This window comes from Neovison vison, chromosome 12 (assembly GCF_020171115.1).
Source record: "Neovison vison isolate M4711 chromosome 12, ASM_NN_V1, whole genome shotgun sequence".
NCBI classification, from domain to species: domain Eukaryota; kingdom Metazoa; phylum Chordata; class Mammalia; order Carnivora; family Mustelidae; genus Neogale; species Neogale vison.
Window position 1 is genome coordinate 38,234,415 of NC_058102.1, and position 21,670 is coordinate 38,256,084.

The 21,670-nt window shown below is 41.2% G+C and overlaps 1 protein-coding gene across 1 annotated transcript in view; it reads left to right on the plus strand.

Moving 5' to 3' along the window:
- Positions 1 to 11,801, plus strand: part of LIN7A (lin-7 homolog A, crumbs cell polarity complex component) — a 123,662-nt gene extending 111,861 nt beyond the window's left edge. The window contains exon 6 of the mRNA XM_044227630.1: positions 6,609 to 11,801. The gene's annotated coding sequence lies outside the window, so the exon portion shown is untranslated. The remainder of the gene's footprint in view (positions 1 to 6,608) is intronic.
- The last annotated feature ends 9,869 nt before the right edge of the window (positions 11,802 to 21,670 follow it).

Consider the following 21,670-nt stretch of genomic DNA (forward strand, 5'->3'; position numbering starts at 1 on the left):
TTCAGCCGTGTTGTGCCAATGTAAGATATTTTGGAAAATAATATACTTGGGAGGGCCAGGTGGAGACTCTCTAGGGCGCCTCTATATACACATGAGGGAAATACAGCCTCTGGGCAACCCAGGTCCCTGGGCACGGAGCTCAATGACAACAGTGTGGGCTGGGTTCCAGCCCCCCACTCACCCTCTTGGCCAGTTGCCTTTGCACAGTGTACAGACTTACCAACCATATAGTGCGGATCCTGGGAGGATCCCTTTAGAATACTGATAGAAATTCCTGGAAAACTACTCCATCGTGACGAATGATGGGGAGACCTGCCAGTGTGGGTGCCTTTTTCTAAATACCACTGTTACAAAATTTCTTAGTCAGGTCTTGCGATATGCTTTTAAGAACATTAAGGGGGAGGGATGCCTGGGTGGCACAGTTGGTTGAACGACTGCCTCCGGCTCAGGGCGTGATCCTGGAGTCCCGGGATCGAGTCCCACATCAGGCTCCCAGCTCCATGGGGAGTCTGCTTTACTCTCTGACCTTCTCTTCGCTCATTCTCTCTCTCACTGTCTCTCTCTCTCAAATAAATAAAATAAAATCTTAAAAAAAAAAAAAAAAGAACATTAAGGGGGAAAAAATGTAAAGAGTAAGAATCCCCATCTTTGAAGTGCTTCCTATGTGCTAGGCTTTTCTCCTATGTTATTCCTTATCCTCAGAAAAATCCTTCCAGGTAAGTATCTCTAAAACCCCATTTTTTAGATGAGTGATATGAAGTTGCAGTGGCTTTGTGGAGCCCTCACAACCACACTTTCAAGGAGTGTAGAATTATTTTCCTTTTTGCTGTTGCAGGCCATTCCATCTGCCCACATCAGATAGTCTGGAGTTCTATAAATTGTCCTTGCTTTCCTTTGGAAGGATAGTTAATAGCATAACACACCTCTCCACTATGATGTCTGCAAATGTGATTTTGAAAGGAGGTCCAGATGTTCTTGGGAAAATGGCAGTAGGCATTTTATCAGACTACTATTGGAACAACCAGAAACATTGGATATGACATGTGCCTTTCAATGGTTTGTGACTCACACCAGAAGGAGAAGCTACATGGGGAAGTGTAAAGACTACAGGATTTGTCCTCAGACATGGCTGAGAATTCAGCAGTCTAACTTTCTTTCATAGCTTGTAGGTTTTATGGTATATATCCCATAGTTTGGTGACTTCAACTAAAAATCACCTTCCATTCACTCTAATTTTTTTTTTAAAGAGTTTATTTGTCAAAGAGAGGGGGTGAGGACAGAGCACAAGCAGGGGGAGTGGTGGGCAGAGGGAGAAGCAGGCTCCCTGCTGAGCAAGGAGGCCGATATAGGACTCCATTCCAGGACCCTGTGACTGTGACCTGAGCCGAAGGCAGCGGCTTAACCAACTGAGCCATCCAGGCGCCCAACCTAACGTTCACTCTAAAAACTACATTTATTCAGCAACAAGTATCTATTTGGTACTGCCCTGGGCTTGACACTGTTCAATGGGCTGTAGAAACAGCCTGAGCAAAGCAAAGTTCTTGCATCATGATGCTTACCTTCTGGTTGGAGGAGATAGTTAATATCCAGGTAAATGAAAATAGCCTATGGGGACCAGTACTTCAGAGAGTTCAAGTAGAATGCTTTGATAGACACTGGCTAGGTGACAACCTTCTATTAGGTGATCAGGGGAGACATCTCAAAGGAGAGAACTTTTATTCTGAGGTTGAATGCTGAGGAGAAGCCAGAAATGAGCATAAGAAGGAACGGAGTTAGCCAGTGCCTGGCTCTAAGAGAGACATGAGCTATTTGATGTTTGAGGAATAGAAAGAAAGCTGGGGTAGTTAGTTAGGAAATAATGAGTAAGGACAGAGAGGTAGATCGGGGCCGGGTCACAGAAAGCTTTTTAAATCACAGAGGGAAGTTAGATTTTATTGCGGTGGAAGCCACTAAATGTTTCAGGCAAAGGAGGGACATGATCTGATTTATGTATTTAAAAAGATCACTCGTGCTGTTCTGAGGAAAATGGAGGATTGCAAGGTAAGAGCGAGAGCAGCGACTAATTAGAAGGCTGTTACAGAGCAGTCCAGGCAACAGACGCAGTGGCTGGACCAGGATGACAGGGTTGGGATGGGGGGATAAGGGTGCATGTGGACAAGGCAGTTTGCCCACGTCGTTTTCCTCTCTAACCCATTGCGTATACAAAGGCACTTCACCTCGCCCGCTACTGTCATAATCCCTTCAAAGGTCTTTTTCTCCTGGGGCACCTGGGTGGCTCAGTGGGTTAAAGCCTCTGCCTTCAGCTCAGGTCATGATCCCAGGGTCCTAGGATCGAGCCCCGAATCAGGCTCTCTGCTCAGCGGGGAGCCTGCTTCCTCCTCTCTCTCTCTGCCTGTCTCTCTGCCTACTTGTGATCGCTGTCTGTCAGATAAATAAATAAAATCTTAAAAAAGAAGAAAAAAGGTCTTTTTCTCCTAATATCCATCCACAATTCTTTAGTCAAACGTGGAACTCTTTCCACTAACTCATTTTTTTTTTTCTTCCCTCCTCAGTAATGCGGACTTACACCATTTTCCTAATTGATTTGCCACACAGGCCCACAGTGAAATTATTCTACAGTGTTTTAAAAGAAATATGTTGCCGTTCAGACTTCTGAGGTCTTACTAAAAGCTTCCACTGTTCTATCTATTCAATCATCTTTGGAAGGATACAGCTTGGCTATGACTGTGGGCTGGGCCGTGCACCCCATTTCATTTCTCCGCTCCCATCAGTCTTCATTAAATCACTTCAGAATTTCCTATTGTCGCATTGCCAAAGACTAACGTTTTTAATAAAAGACATTTACAAACTCTTTTTCTCTTGTAGAGGATACGGGAAAGTTCTATTTAAATGAGCGTGAAATTTACATTTATGCCTGCCAAGACAGCCCTTGCTACGCACACGCTCGTGGCCCCTTGAGGTGAAATGGTAGTGGCCACTTTAAGTAAGAGCGAAGTGGTACCGAGTCGTGTCACCCATGGATTTTATGGTGAATTCAGTCAAAGAGACCTGCATTAGCTCTTGCTCAACTCTTAATTAATTAAATTTTTAAGGATTAAATGGGATTTGTTACACTTCCTAACTCATACTATGGTTGCTTTGGGGAAGAAATTTGAAGCTAATTTGACTAATTTACTTTGAACCGATCTCTGATTTTTTTTTTTTTTAAGTTTGACAAGTCACGCAAAGACCAAATAAAGCAACATACTTGTCAGATAGTCTTATTGTTTATCAAGCAAAACACAATTTCTATTCTCTAAATTAGGAATTTTTAAAAATCTAAAATAGTGTAATTTATTAAGTAATGGTAAGTAGTGCATACAAATGGAAAACAGGTTGAATGCAAGTGGTATGTGGAGACTATCTCTGTTGCCCACTTATAATTTCAAATTCCCCTGAAACAAAACTCACTTGTCTTTCCCCCTAACTTCCATGTTTCATAATCAGGAGTAGATTACATTTTCTAGAAGGTAATAGAGATGATCACTATACAACCGAATTATAGAAACCTAAACAGAGAAGAGGAATAAAGCTATTTTTATGCTACCCCCACTTTCTTGGCAAAGAGCAGTACATTTACTCAGCTTTAAGCACCTCATTTTTTAAAGCATCATTTTGTAGACATCTCTGTTTCACTCAGATTCACAGAGTAAAAGGAGGAAGGAAGAGGAATCCTTCTTGAGTTGTCAACATTCTGAGGAAGTCAAGACTGAAAGATTGTCCAATTTCTCTGACCTCCTTTGCTGGGTTGACAGTGGAGAATTCCCTGCATTTGAAACCAGGCTGGATCTTAACAGATTTACAAATCGCTAGAGCTTACCAGGGGCCTCACCACCTGTCAGGCCCCCACTCTCCTTCCCTTGTCCGCTACCGACCGTCTCACCTCCCACGACCAGGGCCCCAGCCGCCGTCCTGCTGGTCCGATCCAGAGACCCACTGCAGAATTGAGGAAACCAGCCTCAAAGGATGACTCTGATAAAATCGAATCCAAGGAACTCAGAGTTCACCAAGCAGAAAACCAGAATAATAGCAATAATCATCGTAATGCCAAGTAACATTTATTAAGCAGTCAGGGTGTGCCAAAAGCCTCTTCTAATTGCTTCATCCATGTTCAAGTACTTAATCTTCACAACAATCTTATGAGTAGGAGGTACTATTTTGAATCTCATTTTAAAGGGAGAAACTGAGGCATATAGGATTTTTAAAAAATCTATACCACAGTTCACAGCTTATAAGTGATAGGGACATGATTCGAACCCAGAAACACGGGCTTCAAAGCCTCTTTCTCTACATCACCATGCTATGCTTCTGTTTTCTTCAATGGCACCCGCCCTTACATTCCCCCATCCCTTGTCACAGGACGTGGTCACACTTGCTTTCCAGGGATTCCTTCTTACGCTACTTAGAGTCATCCAACTCATCCTTACCATTTACCCCTTACTTCAGAGTACTCCCATCATGTCAGCTGTCTTCCTTTCTTAGCTGCTGCCTTAAAAAAATTGCCACAAATTTGGTGGCATAAAGGAACACAAATTTATAATTTGTGTTGTAAATTACAATTCTTTAGGACTGAAGTCTAGCACAGTCTCTCTGGGCTTTAGGAGGCTCCAAGGAGAAAATTCATTTCCTTGCCTTTCCTAGCTTCTAGACACACTCTCAATCCCTTGCCTTGTGGTCCTTTCTCCATATTCACAACCAGCAAGCGTGGTTGAGCCCTCACTGCTTTGCTCTGACATCTGCTTCCATATCACATCCCCTCCCTTGGCTCCTCCTCTCTCCACCATCCACTTTTAATGTTAATTACAGATCCTACCTGGACAATCCAGGATCCTCTCCCTGTTTTAACATCAGCTGTTTAGCAACCTTAATTCCATCTACGACTTTAATCTCCCTTTAACATGGGATCTAATGCCAGGGATTAGGACGTGGACAGATTTAGGGTCCATTAATGTGCCTCCCACAATGGCTCATTTAAAAGTTAGCAAAGGAGGCATCTGGGGGGCTCTGTTGTTAAGCATCTGCCTTCGGCTCAGGTCATGATCTCAGGTCCTGGGATCCAGCCCCAGGTCTGGCTCCCTGCTCCGTGGGAAGCCTACTTCTCCCTCTCCCACTCCCCCTGCTTGTGGTCCCTTTCTTGTGGTCTCTCTCTCTCTCAAGTAAATAAATAAAATCTTAAAAAAATTAAAAAATAAAAGTTAGCAAAGCAATCAGAGTGATAAAATTTACATCAATATGGGAAAAAAAGGCTTTTATTTAAACAAGTAAAAAAAAACAAAAAAAACCAGTGACCCTTTGAATTACAAATCAAAGCAATGAGAGAAATAATGGGAACATTTGGTGCAGATGGTTCTTCCCAGTGGGTGTTTCAGTGACCCACATTTTGGATGCCCGGTGATCTCTTAGCTGCTGGCATATCTCTCAGGCCTACTCCCTCCCCACTTTCTGGAAAGGTGAAAAGAACCAAGACTGTTACTAAAATTCACCTGTTCTGAGTCCTGTTCCCTTGGGACATGTACTATATAATAAATTAATTTGTTAAAAATTCAGTTTCTAGATCTCTGTCCCTTGCCCACCCCGGGGACCTGTAGGAAGTTATTCAACAGAAGATTCTGTGAAATGGTCTGTTACGGAGATTAAGAAAAAAATGTGTAGAACTTTTAACAAAATATGTGACAATTACTGAGCACTCAGTTGGAGTAGGTGTCCTATTGTAGTAGGGGTCCTGAAGAAGCACAATGGCCTTGTGCAGGGCTTTGAAGCCCCACTCAAGGGCTTCCAGGCACATCTGCTGAAGGCCTGCCAGCGCTGAGTGGGGGGAGTAGGGGGGAAGGGGGGGCTGATGCAAAGTAGGTAGATTACGAGGCTGGCCACGATCTGTAAAAATCCATTTTGTGTAGCATGCTTGACATTCATGGGCATAAAAAATATCTGCAGCTTTAGAAACAGAGATCGGAAAGCACTGTTGTCTCTGAAATGATCCCATGGTGGGGGAACAGTTACTGGCCTCGGGGAGAGTGTTCCCATGAAGCTGCTTCTCGGGGTCCGAGCATGTGGCGTTCAACTGCCCACGGCGTTCAACTTGGCGTCAGGCTGACCTTGTGCGAGAAGAAACAGGCCTGAGAATCTGCTTCAGAGCAGGGGAGGCTGGTGTTTCCCCCTTGTCAGTGGGGGGCTCTGCTGGTGGTACCCCAACCAGAGCACTATAGAATCACCCTGAGAATCACACTGTAAAGGTTAGCTAGCCTTCACCTTCGTGAAGAAGAAAGAGAGGCATCTGGAACTGGGAAGCAGAAATGTTGGGCTTTTGAAATGCTTCCTGACTGGTGTTCTGTGTTTCATTTTGGGGAACAACTGTGTCTTTTCCATCCTCGTTTGATAATGACTTCCTTGGCAAACATCAAGCAACTTTTTTTTTTTTAAATATGTGGAAGATTGTGCATGAGTGACAGGGCCTAAAATAATTCTTGCTGTTCTCGCATAGCGCACGCTCTTTTGATATTTTTAGCATATTGTCGTTGACAAATGAATACTCATCACTGGCTTCCCTTCGCTCTTTCCCCCTCTTTCAGGTCCTTAAAGAGAAGCCACCCTGATCGAAGATCTGATAGTCACAAATTCGAAACCGGGCTTCCGAATCCCAGCACATAGTAAAAGGAAGAGACCACATTGATAATTATACCTGTCAAGAAGCTGTGAACACGGGGTGTATGAATTCTTTACCAAGGCGACTCGACACCGTCTTTCTCGGGGGCTGAATCCCACTGCTCACGCACTCTTTACACACACAGACCTTCCATTCGCTGCAGTGGGAATTCTCAGTGTGTAAAGGGAGAGGTTTTCCAGTCTGCAGACTGAAGTAGTACAAGAAGAGTCAAGACCATGACTTTCTGATAAATCACCAGGCCAAGACAAAGTGAATCTTTGGGCTATAGCTTTTCCAGAGATGAACGAATCCCTCTTTAGGCTGTATTTCAAACTGTATCAGTTCAAGGTTGTTATCACTTACAAGAAACCTACACAGGGTATCCATACCCTGACCTTGTCCACATCCATATTGCTGAATTGTCCGAAATAGAATTCCAGTTAATTGCAAATTGAGCATTTATCCACACCCCCCCCCTTCAAAATGGCAAGTTATGCTTTTGATACTCTATTCAGGTTCTAGAAGCAACTGGCTTTTTATTTTCTGTCTCCATGAATTTAATTATGCATTAATGGAGTGCAACAATTTTTGCCCAACTTTTGGTTTACTAGAGGCAAGGGAAGAGAACTCTCATAGGGTATTTTTTTTTAATTTAAGTATTGCTTTTATCTATGATTATTAATTCTAACAGGATATAATGTATATTTATTCCACACAATATATATTATCAGAGTGTATTTGCTACGAACTGAGGTCTTCTCTTTCCAAATGTTACAAATCTGGTAAGAGAACACTAGTAACAGACCTAGCTTTTGGTTAAGTTTTATATTTTTTGATTGATAAACTCTGGAGAAATCTAAACTCTTTCTACCTACACCGATACGTCGTTATAGAAATTTATTTAATATTTTAAAGCTGAGAACTTTACAAAGCTCAATTATGATATGTGTTCATATATATATATATATATATACACACACAAATACATATTTCACACAATGTTTAGATCAGTTTCCCCAAACCAAAAGTATTACTCCTTTTAAAATTATGCAGCTGTAAACCAGGATATAATATTGTAAATGAAAAGAAGCTGTTCCTTCTAGAGGGAAAAAATGCCTAGTTCATTACACATATTCATGTAGGGAAATAGACAAGGAGATACCATCTTTCAGAAAGTATCAGTTGCTGGAAAATGATCTATTAGGAGCCCCCTATACAGATCATCCCTTTTGACTTATGATAAATCTAAGCACATAAATTGACTTTACTCAATGGAATGAATAAGAGGCAATAATCATTTAGGCACTTAAATAACTTAGGCACAAAAATGTACCAGAAAAAAGAATAAATGTTTCAGCTGAAACATTCTAGAAAGAGCATTGAAACTGAGGCAAATATTTGGATGTTCCCTTTTCTCAAATGCAGGAATTGATTCCCCAACATAGAGTTTACATTTCAGATAGTCCCCCAGATTAGAAATTGATGAAACTCTGTTCAAGAGCTATTGCTTGAAAACAAGATAAAACCAGTCAGAATAAAATAAAACCACACATTTTCTTTTGCCCTGCCAAGGGGTAGTATTGTCAATACCAAGTTCTGCCTGTTCTTCACAACACATCACCCAGCAGAGAGCAAAGAGCGAGGAAACTAGGAGCTACACCAATTTCAACAACCTTCCTGTAAACATATCATTTTTTACTGGAGAAAACTGGGGTGGGGGAGGGGAGGGAGGGCAAAGGGAGGGAGGACCTTGAATGTTATGTAAAATAGGTTTACAAAAGAGATAAGCATGACTAAAGGGAGTGAATGGAGACTACGCGTGAGTATTACTCAGTTTGAAAGAGGTAGTTCTCATTTTTATAAGAAAAATTTAATAAAACATATATTTTAGTTATCATTTAACAAAGAAGTATAAAAGCTATTCAGACGATGCCACAGATTCTCATAAAGGGAAATCATTGCACCCTTGTAATGAGAAAATGGTCATTTCAACACATTTCAATGCCTTGTGTAAATTTGGAGCTTAAGGTTTGTTTTCATTTAACCGTAAGCGTATGGTTGATATGAAATGATCATATGTTTTTCCATCAATATATATTGTCATGGTGTTATAGAAGCAGCTATCAAATGAACCGATACCTTACATTTGTGTTTTCTAGATGTCTTTGTATGTTATGCTTCACTTGCATAATGTTAAATGCTAATAAATGTATGCCAAGTCCTTTGTCAAAGTGAAGGGGCGAACCATCACACCAAAGGCATCTAAAGACAGATTACATGTCACAGTGGTCCTACATACAAATGACCAAATGGCCGGGTTTGGGTTTTGTTTTGTTTTCAGTAAAATCTGGTCATTGAAATATAAACCTTCCCTTAAAGTTTTAATCAAAAGTTTCTGTTCCTAAGACTTAGAGAGGCCCCTGTGTGGTTCTCTACGTTTCACCGAAGCCAGAGGAAAAGGGAAAAAATTTACTACCACTTGTACTAATGTTCTAATGTTCTTTATTATTAATGATCCTGGTTGAGCCACTGACGTGTCCAAAATCATATTAAGGACCTATCAGGTTGCTCTTACGTGAATGTCACCCTTGAGTCTCATAATTAGATATTCAAAGTTAGGGGGGAGATCTAGTACTACTATTCTTCCATGATCCTGGTGAATTTGAGTTCTTTCCTTTGGTCAGGTCGGTGGCCAGATTTTGCGAAATTCTTTCCTGCTGTGATTTTGAAGGCCAGTACACAGAGCATAGTTTAGTAAAAAGAATACCTGAACCTCTCCATTTGGGGCATTTCCATTTTGATTCTGTTGCCATTTGAAATAGAACATCCGCCGAGAGATAATGAGCTTAAATTACAATTGACTTTTGGAAAAGTAACAGACTTTTGTGCTTCCTCAATCATGTAATCAATGGGGAATTCTCTCTGTCTGTGAACTACCCCTATCTTTTAAGACAATGCTAAAATCTAAATGTAAAATCTAGCTTTCAGGGGCTTTTTAAGAATTCAAGGCTGTCTCGGACAAACTTGGCTAGAGATGGATTAATTACATCAATTTACAAATGCGGTTCTCAACCGCGACAAATCGAACGGATGTGATCCCAGCTCGTTTTACTCAGCTGTGCCCATAGGACTCCAAGACGCTGGGAGATTTTGTCTACGTTATCTTAAACATTTATAGATATCTGTGAATGGGTGAATAATGCCTGAATTTCTCATCTTTTAGCTGGTTTGTGTTTATTATACGGACAGCCTGTTAATGAGACCAGCTTTGGATAGGGCTGTGAAGTAGAAATCAATGCTCTGAAGACTTAGGGAAGCCAACGTTAGGCAATAGCTCCCCAAACTTGGGGCAGTCCTACCCAGCGTGGCCCTCTCTGGATCATAAACTCCACGAGAAGAAGGTCTGTGCCAGCTTTGTGGACCTGACATCCGGTGGGGGGGCCTGGCACATGATAGGGGCTCAAATGGTGTTTGTTGAATGAATGGAAGATTGGGTTTAGGTCGATAGACAAACGAATCTTGCCTTCAGATAATTTGACAAATTTCACCAGCATACAGCAATTGGCACTGTAATTTCTGAATTTCATAGAACCAGAATTGACTCTTTTCATAAATAAATACTTTTCAGATAGATTGAATTTGGAATCAATTACTTGAAAAGCTTCAAGGATTTGAGGCCATTTAGATGAGGGATAGTGTTTGGGGATTAAGTTTTTAACAATGAAGAAAGCTCAGCCTTTCTAGTTCTTTATGAAAGCTCCCTGAGTTATTGTAAGGGCGATTAAAACACATAGAACTCCATTTATGAGTTTTATAAAATATTCTGTTTCAGTTTTTTAAAAAGGAAGAAAAGTCATGACATCAAGCACGTGATTAATATCACCTTTCATATTTTCTGATAACTTCTCTCTGAGGAGTTCATAGTAATTGGGGACACATCTCTAAATCTTCTTCTGCTTTCAAAAGATCACTTCTTTCCCATTCGATTTCTAGACTATATGTGAGCTAAAGATGAATCACAGCTACTAAGCCTTTTCCATGTATTTATTCATTTAACAAATATTTCCTGTGCACCGAGTACATGGTAGATTCTAGAAATACAATGGCAAACAAGACAGACATAGTGCCCTCCTGGGGCTTACTGTGAGGAACTCCACATTTGCTCTGGCGATAGCCAGGGTTTACTGTCCATCTCCCTCTTCACAGCCAACATAAAGAAAATCCCTGGCTCATGGAAATCATGAAAGACCCCCTGCTCATATTTTATGCAAGCTTGCTTTTCTAAAAGCAACACTCAAAAATACTACTCGCCTTGCCCATATACCATAGTTAGATCCCAGCAAGGTAGGTAAGTAATAATTTATTCATAACACTTAGCTATTACTAGGTTCTGCTGTGCTTGGTACTTTCCATGGGCTGTACCATTGAATCCCTTCAACAACTCTAGTAGGTTTCATTTTATAGGTAAGAAAACAGGCACAGGTATGCGACTTGTCCAGGTCACACAGCTAGCAGATGAAATGGGGATCTGAACCCATGCAATGTAACATAAGAGTTCATGTGTCTAACCATGATCTGTGGTTTGGGGGATGCCATTACATTAAAATAAACGGGTCATTAAATGAGTCACTGTATATAAAAGTACTTTGAAGTTGTAAAGTAGTAAACAAAAAGATAGTTCAGTATTAAGGTCAACAGTCCATCAGAGGCAGAAGCAGACTGAGAACTCAATCTCACATTAACAGCTTACTCTCGAGAAGAACACGTCAAGCCAGGGACATGGGTAAAGTGCAGGTTCCGAAAAATTTTGACGTGTGATAAATATGTCAATGACTTTTCAGAATTATGTGTTAGCCACTGTGTTTATCTGGTGCTACAAGAAACAAACAAAATCCCTTGCTGTAAGGGCTTCTAATAAACACACAGTGTGAAGCTGAACCAAGGATATTTCGCATTTCCAGGGAAAGATCGGGCAATAGTACTATTTTCTCACCATTGCATGTGATCGCGTCTTTGCAATTGTTTTCTTTATTTTTCTGAAAGAGCTGCAAAACTGTGCAGTGGTTCAATCTGACCAAAGTGGTATTATGCTGCTGGGAAGTAAAAGTATTAGACACCAGACTGGAAGTATTGTCTTCATTATCAAATAACTTTTAAGTTCATTTAAAAAAAGGGTGTAGGGGTGCCTGGGTGACACAGTCTGTTAAGCCTCTGATTCTTGGTTTCTGCTCAGGTCATGATCTCAGTGTTGTGAGATGGAGCACAGCATCGGGCTCTGCGCCCAGTGTGGAGTCTGCTTCAGATTCTCCCGCTCTGTCCTTCTGCCCCTCCCCCATCCCCGCATTCACTCTCTTTCTGTCTCTCTCAAATCAATCTTTAAAAAATAATAAAACAGTGAGTGCTGTGAAGTGTGTAAACCTGGCGATTCACAGACCTGTACCCCTGGGGCTAATAATACATTATATGTTTACTTAAAAAAATTATCTTTTTAAAAAAAATAATAAAACATGGATATAGAAAGATTTTTAGATGCCGAAGTTGCCTGAATATTTGGATGCCAATTTTCTTGTACTTTTTCAGTCCAGACCGTACAGTGGGGTCACATTTTTGAAGGGGTGGGTTTGAAATCCAATATGAAAGGCAGAAATTGAGACTGGCCTAACGTTAGAACAACAGTCAGCGGATGTGACCACATTTCCAGAGGCTGCCAGGAACTGACCCCTTCTGTGGGAATAGCGAACTCCTGCTTTCATCTTATTCCCTCACAAAGAAGAAACCTACACGTGATTTACACGTGTGCTCTCTCTCTCTCTGCCCCTCCCAGTTAAATGCGATGCAACTTAAGTGGTGGTTCCTGCTGGTGACAGCAAGGAGTCTTCTTAAGAAATCTTTAAAACCCTTATTCTCCCCCCAATACTAAGTAATTAGCCCCTTCAAAATAGTTAACATTTTAGGAAGTTTAGCTTTGCACATCATACACCAGTGGGGACATTCAAATATTTTATATCCCAAATCACACTGGTTACACCTCTCCACCTCCCTCCTAATTTTGTCCTCTTTATTTTTACTGGTAATATTCTCTGTGCAAATATTGTCATCTTTCTCACTTCTATTTATATCCAGTCTTAGATTCTTTGGATTTCACTTTGGCAAAGTCTCCTGAAATTATCTTCCTTTACCCATTCTCACTATTCCTACCCATGCATAGAACCTGAGTATTTTTTAGCAAGGCTTTCATGAGCTTTTAACTATTTTCACCACATGCTTCTCCAATTTTCCCTATATGTCCATGCTAGGTAACCCCCTCCACCCAACTGAAGCTATTCCTTTGTTCAAAATCATCTGACGGGTCTCCTATCACCACACACACACACACACACAAAGTCAGATTCTTAGTCTAAACCAAAATACTAGTATGGTGTTGGGGAAAGAGGACGTTAGAGTGTCCTCCCACCCACAAGTGTAAAATATAGAACATGAAATGTGATAATATTGATATCTGGTGCATGGGTTGTGAAATAGAAGTCACGAGTTTCATGACACTGAAAAAATTACAAGTTCTCTTTCAAGGTGAAATTAAAAACAAGGAGACACTAGCAGTGTTTTATAGCAAAGATATCTATCAAGATTCCATCACATTATGATCCACAAACTCCAGAGTATTTGCTTGAGGTAGGGGCTGTGTGTGTCTACATGTATGCATGTGCATGCTTGTGTTTGTGTGTGTGTGTGTGGTGTGTGTGTGTGTGTACAGATGGGTTACCATACTAACGTTAGGAAGAGGTATAGGTTGAGATGCATGTCCCTACTATATAGCATCGCGTTTTTAGTCATCTTGCTCTGTCTCATGGTCCAAGTCGACCACTACCTATTACTAGAAACTGTAAGACCTATACTGTGATATACAGTAATACCTACACTGTAAACCTTCCCCTGAGCTTTTGATTATTTCTGAGCTGCCTCTTGCCTTCCTCTCTATCTATGCTTGAAAAAAATTGCTCAAATTTTAAATGGTCCCTCTTCAAAGAAGCTTTTTCTTTATCCTCCAAGCCTGATACTATCTACCCCATCATCAAACTCCATTGTGGTATTGGTACCATCCTCCAGCTCTTCTTTTAGCTTCCAGTATAACCATTGGTGCCTTTATCATCCTAATTTGCCCTGTAGATAGTAATTACCCATGGAATGGGTGCTTACTTTTTCTTGAGAGGAATTACCTTTCATTTGTCAATATCACAGAACGACTTCTGTATTATTTTGGGGTCTATCTCAGTAGTTCACCTATGAAACTCATCTGAATTGAGGACTCAACACCAGACTCTTTTAAAAGAGAAAAAATGGGGACGCCTGGGTGGCTCAGTGGGTTAAGCCTTTGTCTTTGCCTCAGGTCATGATCTCAGGGTCCTGGGATTGAGCCCCGCATCAGGCTCTCTGCTCAGTGGGGAGCCTGCTTCCTCTTCCTGCTTCTCTGCCTACTTGTGATCTCTCTGCATGTGTCAAATAAGATAAAAAAAAAAAAAAGTAACCTCTAAATCTTTTTTTTAAAAAGAAAAAAAACACATAAAGATAATAGTGTTAATTCTTATCACTTATTTCCTAGGTTTCTCTAACCTGTTTTTTTTGCTCTCAGGATGAATATGAAGGTTGATATAAATATTTAAGACATCCCCTCCACCACCCTTTCCACACACACATACATACACATACAATGACTTTAATGATCGCTTATCCCCATGTATTTATTTGGTTGCATATTACATGGAGAAAACAGTAAAGGGTAAAATTAGGTTTCAAGTTAGCAACTGAACAAACAAGGTGGGTACCGTGTTACCACTTCCGATTAGAGTCCAGTCCTCTATTAATGGTCCCGACTGTTTCTGCCATTCACTAGAATACAGGCCTACCTACTTATTATCAGTCCTCCCCTTCCATGAGCCCCCAAGCCTCTACATCAGCCATGAAGGACTGGGAAGCTAAATATATTGTCTCTGCTTTAGCTTATACAGGAAAATAAAAGTTAATGGAAATCAAACAATTTCTCTAGTCGCAGTCATGCATTGTGGTCTTTGGTAGGGCCAACCTAGTTTTATCTGAATGGCATGTCTATGCCAAACCTATTTAACATCTAATTTGAGCATGATATTCATTAATTTCTCTCCACAAGATAGAAAACACAGTATCTTACAGGAAAATTCCCACGCAGAGACTGAAACCTGCATTCTTTTGAATTCTTTAAGTTACAAACAGAGCTCCAAGAAATCTCCTACATGAACACAACATAGTGTCAAAGAGCTTAGTTACTACTTGTCTAATAAACTCCCTGTGGATTCTTGTCCATTAACTGTGTTCTATCTAACCGGGCTGTAAGAGCAGGGTGCTGACTGACAGCCGTGGAAGGAGACCCAGAGAGGCTCCATACCTGGATTTTTGGCGACACGACTTCCCAGCATCGGGTCCTCTGAGGAGAGGGTTAAACACCACAAAGAACTTGGCTCAGACGGACACACTGTCACTTCCACCATATTCTAGTGACTAAAACAAGTCACAAGGCCAGCCCAGATTCAAGGATTGGGGAAAGAGCCTCTCCTGCTTAACAGGAGATGTTCAATGCAAAGGACATTACAATACAGAGAGGGACAGAAAACTGAGCAATTTTTCAGTCTGCAGCAATGCTTTTGTGAAAATAAGATGATTGAGAAAACATCCTGGGTAGACAAAGCTATAGCTAACAGCTAACATTAAGTGTTTCCTGTGTGTGCCAGGCACTGTTCGAAGAGCCTAACACGGACTGACACATTTTAATTCTTCCAACATCTTTCATTTCAGAGAAATAGATGACCTGCCTATGGAAGGCTGGATGGGACTTATTGTTAGAAAAGGAACCATAGTTGAGTCCAAGGCCAGGAATTCCCTGAACTCTGGGCCATTGTCATCAGAAGTCAGATTATGCTGCGTAATTGCTGGTTGGGTGTCCAGATGCCCAGGTAGAATACAACAACTAATAACATGAGGTATTAGGGCTCTCCAAAGAAACAGAAGCAATGGGAGATAGATAGATAGACAGAGATTTATGATAGGAATTGACTCAGGTTACTATGAAGGCTAAGAAATCCCCACAGTCTGCCATCTGCCAAACGAGAACCAGGAAAGCTGATGGTGTAATTCGGTCTGAGTCTGAGGGCCTTGGGACTTCCTGAGAACCTGCACTGTTTGTGTCAGTGCGCAAGAGAAGATGGATGTCCCCGTGCCAGCAAGAGGGCAAATCTACCCTTCCTCTGCCTTTTTGTACTATTCAAGCTCTTAATGGACTGGGTGCTGTCCTGCATTGGTGAGAGTGATCTCCTCTTGGTCCACTGATTCATATGCTAATCCCTTCCAGAAACATCCTCACATACAGTCCCAGAAATAACATTTTGCCAGCTATCTGAACATCTCTTGTCTCAGTCAAGATGGTACATAAAAATCAACCATCACAGATGATTTCAACTTCTTCCTCCCAGAGAGAATGCGATCTAATGAGGCAGATGTAAGAGGATGTTGAGAGGATTCCCCCTCCCCCGCCCGGCCATTGGCAAGAATTATGGCTAAGACATGAGGCTGAAATCAGAATTTACCAAACATCAGAATCTGAAGACAGTGTTAGACTTTCTAAGACCGTAGCAGAATTGGCTCCATTCACGTCAACCTCTACCCAATCACCAAACATCACAACAGCTGAAAGAGGGAGAGAGACAGAAAGATATAGAATATGTAATATTTTAGAAATTTTCCATTTCTGCCTCTACTCCCATCCAGCACAAGCCATGTGAGAGAGGAGAGCTTTAAGGCAATCTCTCATAAAGAGGTAGGGGTTACTCTAAGAAAAAAAATAATTGGAAACTCACTCCCTTGCTGAACAATTGCTGAACTGTGGAAATACGTCGTTCCCCCAAAGTGCCATTAATTCTGTAGCTGAGAGCAATGAGAGGGTTCTTAGGAGAGCTTTGAGATTATCCCTCGGACGTGGGGCACACATGAACAAGGAGACCAAAGACAGGGAGACTCCTCCAGGGCCTGCACCAGCAAGGCTTGAAAGGAGTGTGGTGCTTGAGGAGAACAAATTTCTGTTTCATTCCTGGTCCTCAGGATACCCTAAGAAGGTTCTCAGTAGTGCCAATAGGTCTGTACGATGAAGTATAGAATTTAGAGGAGGTGCTTGAACGAACTTGGGTGTTACATCAATGTCAAGTTGTTAAACAAGCTTCTAAATGCTTAGATGCTTATTTTGCCTCTCACCAGTAGTAAACCATTTGCGGGCCAAAGAGAGTCCATGGACCGACCACACTTTGAACATGAAAGGGAGCAGGTTTTGCCAGGATATGTCACTTTGGCATAAGGATTATTTTGAGCTCAAGGCATTCAAGACCTAACAGACTCAAGGAAAAATTTTACCCCTCCCTTAATTACCTAAAAGAATTTAGATATGGGGCTTTGCCCAGAAAGAGAGCTATTATCTGAAAGACCTATCGGTAGGGCAGGGCAAATATCTCATTACTAAACTAAACATCTGCTCTTCTGACTGCCCTGTGAATTAGCCTCCTCCCCTTTGAAGGCCCCCATCCTATTCCTTAGCTCTGGACGGCAGATAAGCCTCAACTGCCTGACTTGCCCTGGAGTCTCCTATGTTTGGGGCTCCCATATGGACTAAATTAAATTTGTTCTTCTCCTGTTAATCTGTCACATGTCAATTTAATTATTAAAACAACCAAAGAATCTAGATGGAAAGAAGGTAAAAATTTTCCACCGCTACAAACAGCATAGCCTATATACACTCTGCAGAAGAGCTCTGGATCGAATATAAAGATTGCAGATTTAAATAGAACCAAAATTTAATTTCAATGGACAAAAGCAAACAGAAAGTTGTGAAATCTGCCCAAGATACCGCCAAAAAAGGATTGCAAGGAAAAATTTAAAAAAAAATTGCTGAAAAAAAATTAAAAAACAGAAGAACAATATCATTTATACTACTGAATACAGAGATTTTCAACAAATTCATGAACTTATAATAATTCTCATTCTAAGTTTAAACTCATTTTACCCTTTTGTGAGTGCTTACATTAGAATACAGTCCGATCACAGCAATGATCTGCTTCAAAAGTGAACCAATCAGAGCAACAGTCTTGTGTGACACTGTTATTTATAATAAATACTTAGTCTGTTCCTCAAAAACCCTTGGAACTTCCTGGGATGAGCTCAACAAAGGTGTCTTTTGTTATGTTAATGAAGCAGCTTTCAGAAAGTCCCTAGGTCACCTACGGATGTGGGCTGATTGCTGGGGGAGCCAACTTCATGATTAGAAGTTTGGAACATTCAGACTTACCCTGTACCCTTCCAGGAGGGAGGAGGAACTGGAGGTGGAGTTCAGTCACCAATGGCCAGGGATGTAATTTATCATGCTACTGTAATGAGGCTTCCATAAAACTCCTAAAAGGACAGCATTCAGAGAGCATCCGGGCTGGTGAACATAGGAAGATTGAGGGAGAATGGTGTGCCTCAAGAAGGTGTGGAAACTCCATGCCCTTTCCCCACACCTGTTCTGTGCTTGCTGTTCCTGAGTTGTATCCTTTTATAATAAACCAGTTACCTAGTAAATAAAATGCTTCTCTGAGTTCTGTGAGCTACTCTAGCAAATTAATAGAAACCATGATGGGGGGCACTGGAACCTCCAGTCTCTAGCTGGTCGGTCAGGATATCCGCGGCAAGGGACCGACTACAGTGATGTTCATGCAGTTTCCTGAGTTGCATCCTTTTATAATAAAGCAGTAATCTCGTAAATAAGACGTATTTTATTTGGACGCAAGGCAAATGAAATCTCCTTAGTACTGTTCCTTACCTCCTGCTCCATGTAGACAATTGCTTGGTTCAGGTCAGAGAGAGAAGCACACACACCGCGCAGACAAGAGTTTGCTTTCCCAGCCTGCGAAAGAAAATGCCTAGGCCAAGAGATGGAGGCCTGTTGCGGTTGTATGCTGAGAAATTTTCAGAAATTCATATGTTCAGGAAAAAAGCAAGCTGTTGGATTTACAATTTTCATTTCAAATATACTTTTAGAGAGGGATCACACTCAACATAGCATTAAGAGTTTTGCATTTCCTATTTCATATTGGACAGAAATATACCCCAGTAGGAAGATGTCATTCTCTTGCATACCTTGACTGGAAATCACTGAACAAAAAAAAAGCGAACACATGCCCCCTTTCCCACAAAACACAGAGCTGCTATATAAAAACTTGAGTCTCGTGGCTTACCTTTCTCTGGCCAAGGTTTATAGTGCAAGCAGCACCAGGGATCTTTTTATTTAAAACAAAAGCAAACAAAAAAAAAAAATAAAGAGGAATATCTTGAGAGTGGTTTCTCATCATGGGAAGTATGGTAAAGTTAATGAGAATCGTCATTAGTTACAAAATAGTGGGGAAGGGGCCCTGAGCTTCTAAGGTTGTCTGGATTTTGTTTTGTTTTTGTTTCCGTCATGGTGATGGTAAAGACTTGAAGAGCAGCAAATTCGAAGGGTGGAAGCAGGTCTCTTTCCCCATTAGAGAGAGAGACAGCAATTCACCTTGGGGATTGAATGAAGAAGTTGGAATTTAATTTAAACATAAAGCCATTACCCATACTTTATTCTTAGAGGAAACTGAATCACCATTCTGTGTGTGTGCACGTGTGTGTGTGTATAGTGTGTAGTGTGCAGTGTGTGTGTGTTAAAGAAAAAGTAAACGAACCAGAGAAAGCCTTGGTCTTACCACTCCAGCAACTGCGAAGCATCCCATGAAACACCAGTCCTCCTTCCTCTTCCAGGAATGACTCTTAATCTCGCTTCTCTCCCTTTTTGTTTCCTAACAACTGGCGTCCCAGACTATAACTCTATACACTTGAAATGAAGCAAAAAGAAATTTGTAGACAGGTTAAGATATACATTATATAATAAGAGTCATTTAAAACCTTCAGTGAAATTAAGAAAACAGTGATGTAACCTAATGCATGATCTACCTGTTGATAAAATGAGAGCAATGAACTTCCGAATGCAAATTTGAAATACAATTTTTTCACGTGGCCTGGAAATACACAAATGGCTTTCCACGGCTCGCAGGTGCAATTTTCGATCTTACCACCAGGGGGCAGAAAAAGGCCTTGAAAGGGGAGCTCTTCAATCACTTAGACGTGAAAATGTCAAAACCTTACCACGAAGGGAATGCAAATAAAGCCAAAGAAATAAAGTGCGTTGATGAACACGATGGTTCTTTTGTTTTAACAATACAGGATGCCAGAAGGTGTAGCTACGACAAACCATCTCAGCCATTTTCCATCTCAGTATCTTTTAAAGATATGATAGTTTCATCAACCATCATTTTGCTGGTTTGCGTTGAGGAGGCAATGCCTCCTCTCTCTGAACGTGAGCAAGTACTAAAGAAAGGAAGGGGCAACATGCGCACCCGGTTTACTTCCTGAAGTGAATTCACCTGTCTGAAAAGGGGGACATTGTGATATTGCCATAGTAAACCTTCAACACGGACTTCTTCCCTAAGGAGTTCTCTTGAGGCCTAGCACATCTAGCTGAAAAACTGCAAGCAAATCCACAATTTCTCTTGGTGTGTCAGTGCCAGTAGAGTTTAGTTTAGTCACTGACACATTCTAAATTAAATTCCAGGCTATCAGCTATACAATCAATAAAATCATGGTTAAACTTCTGGTTTATAGGCAAGTTTCACAAGTTATCCTTGAATATGTAAGATCAACCTGCCATGTGCCTTTAATTTAAAGTAATCAGTTCATGTTCAAAAATCTCCCCTGGGTTTTTATGTTAAACAGGACTTCTCCAAAAAATAATTGGTCTTAGAATTAAGTTGGCAAATGTGTCTTTGAAATCTGGCAGTCCTAATCTTCCCTTCCCAGTTTCCTTAACTCTTTTTGCATTCTGTACACCCCCCACCACCACCATCTTCCCTGAGTGCCAATATATACATGATTGCTCAACGCCTGTTGTCACAACCTCAATTGCTATAAATGACCCAGTGACCACCTTCCCAGGTCACCCTTCCGAGCACCAACTGAAGTGTTACAAGCCTCGAATACTTAAAGCCGAAGGAAGAAGAAACGGCACAAAACTTTAAACTCAGGATGCTGGTTTAAATCTCAGCTCTGCTCTTACTAGCAAATTTCTTAACTTCTGAGTGATTTCTTTTTCCCTTTTGTAAAACAGAGTAGTCGTAGCAGCTAGCTTGTGGAGCTGCTTAAGCCTTAAGCGAGATCATGGGACATTGTGTCTGGCGTGTTGCAAACTCTTAATGAGCGTTAGTTATATGTCCTCATTACAAGGGAGGTTTTCTTTCTTTCTTTTCTTTTCTTTTTCTTTTTTTTTTAAATAAGCCCCTTCTCAAGTGGTTGGAGTCATTTCCCCTGGCAGGTTTTTCCTTAAATAGACCAGAGCATTCTGTGCTTGGCTATGATTTAATGCCTAGACGGTAGTTTACATCAACAACTGTTCATGACAACAGTGCCATCTGCGGAACCCGGTACAAGTCATCCAATCTTTTTGACAAATAAACCCCTCCATTTGTAAAGAAATGTTATTGACTAGACCAACAAATAGTGTATAACCGTAATCTCGAAGTTCTTTCCCAATGAAGAAGTATTAAGGTAGGATCTCGTATGACTAACCCACATCTCAAGCCCAGCACACCCCAAACTGAACTCCTGACCACCCCACCTCCACATTCATGCCCCCCCTTCTTAATTTATGACAGCCTCACCCTGCTGTTTGTTTGGAGTGACCCCCACATCCAGTATGTTAGGAAATTCGATGGAGTCCCCCTTCAAAAATATACCTACCCAGCCGCTGACCACTTTTCACAACTTACATTGCCATCATTCTGATTTCGGCCACCATCTCTCACCTGAGTGGCTGTAGTAACTTCCCCACCCCCAGGCTATTCTCAGCACAGTGGTCAGATC